Raw genomic sequence first — 2272 nt, 5'->3', positions numbered from 1 at the left:
GATTTTCAAAAAATAGTTGTACATGCAAAATTTATTTTCAAAACTACAATTCATTCAATTTTTTTTTTTTTTAAATTCTTTCACTCCAAAGTTCAAAAGACAAATATTTGATGTGAGATGTATAATGTGGTCAAAACCATCTCATGCAGTACATACCACCCTTTTAATTAAAATACCACAACTCGAAGCATTTATCTTAGCGAAAGTTATGGAGGGTTTGCATTTGGTTCCATGCTAAAAAGAAAAGGAAAGAAAATTAAGCAATAAAGGTTTAAGATCCTCAACTACAAGAAACAATAAAAATCTCACAATCTCACATTTTTTTGACAGTGTAAAATAGACAAGTTGGAACTTGGGCTTGATTGATGACACTTGTAATTATATTTTTTTATATTCAATAAAAAAACATTAAAAAATAGAAGAATATTGAATCCTAGGTAGGATTCAATATGAGTATGCAATGGTCAAAGATTGAAAACCAAATCCTCATTTGTATATGCAAATTGCATTTTCAAAAATATATTTCATCAAGTTTTTATTTATTTTTGGAAAATGTTTTGATTCAAAAGTTCAAAAAATGTGAAATATACAATGTGGTCCAAACATTTCATGTAGTATATAACACCTTTTTACTAAAAATACCACAACTGAAGGTATTTATCTTATCAAAGTCATAGAAACCTTGCACTTCTCCATTTTAAAAAGAAAAGGAGGCAAAGGGAAGCAATAAAAGGTTTAAGATCCTCAACTACAAGAAACAATAACAATCTCTTATTTTTTTGGTGGTATAAAGCCAAGTTGGAAATATAGCTTAATCCATGATAGTTGTAATTAATTTTTTAAATCCCCAAAAAAATTTAAAAATTGAATATTTAATCCTATATTTGAACTTAAAGTGGTTAAAGAATGAAAACTAAATACAAATATAGTTGTGCATATATTCTTATTTATTTAGATTTTTTTCAAGTAGTTAAAGAATAAAACTAAATACAGATATAGTTGTGTATATATTCTTATTTATAATTTGATGTCATTTATTATTATTATTATTATCCAAATTTAAGGTCACGGCTAAGCTAGACACCTAATTGGTGTATGAGACCCCCTTGTTTTTCAGGCAAGGATTTGACTATTAAGTCTACAAAGGCATACAAACTTTACCCCCTTTAGTTTTGAACCTGACTCTCTTTGGAGGAAAAACATGGTCTTAACCATTAGGCCCACTCGAGATGCATACAATGCAATCAAAGCATCACTTAATATTTTTTAACTTAAAATATCACAAGTAATCTAAAATGTTTATTTTCTCTAGTTATGTAAGAGTTGCACTTAATTTAATTTATATTTGATATAACACAAACTTAACTTAAAATATCACACTTCTAAAATGTTAATTTTATCATGTTAGGTAAGAGTTGCACTTAATTTAATTTGTATTTTATATAACATAAACTTAAATAACATGTTAAGAAAAAAATCAAAATTTAATAAAATAATAATAATATATATATATATATATATATATTTTTTTTTTTTTTTCACAACTTGGGAAAACCTATCATAGTTTCACTTGCCAAACTAGCAGCGAACTAGCAATGATGACAACCATCTCTAGCTGCTATCAGGAATGTAGGCTGACTCATCACCATTATTCAAGGAAAAACGCCACCTTGAATAACCAACTAGTAATCCGTAAGGGGCAACTTTCACTCTTCAGAGATGCATGCGGGTCTTGAGCCCTTAACCTAACCTGTTTCCTTGCATCTGAAAAAACAAGTCCTTAGCCAAACAAAAATAATTTTAAAACATACTCACCTAATAATATTTTACTTTTACTACATCAACAAATTAATTAAATATATAAAATCCTAAAAATCTAATTGGCTCCCTGAAATGGAATCCTTGAGATTCACACCCACATACCTCAATACATAATTGTATGACCCGAAGCCTTAATTACAAAGAAAAAATTAGGTTAACTACAAGGGAAAAATTAGGTTAAAATTTATGGAACACCCTAAAAGAGATAAGAGTAAAAATAATTTGTTTAAGAAACCTACGGATTTTTTTTCAAGTGCACACATGAAAAAGCATTAATTAATGCGAGTGTGCCGCTGAAAATTATTGCCAAGACTTTTCACCAAGGAACCCAATCAATAACCCTCATCAGGGAAGGCCTTGGACTCGCATCAACCAAAGAAGTGGACGGCCATATCATTCATGCTAAATTTTCTTAGTTACAGTTTTGCTCAAAAGCTACTATAGATTATGA

The sequence above is a fragment of the Pinus tabuliformis genome, chromosome 2_2 (genome assembly GCF_031772625.1).
Source record: "Pinus tabuliformis cultivar Carrire ecotype Pingquan chromosome 2_2, CPIR1, whole genome shotgun sequence".
NCBI lineage: Eukaryota > Viridiplantae > Streptophyta > Pinopsida > Pinales > Pinaceae > Pinus > Pinus tabuliformis.
This window is presented reverse-complemented; position numbering follows the sequence as displayed.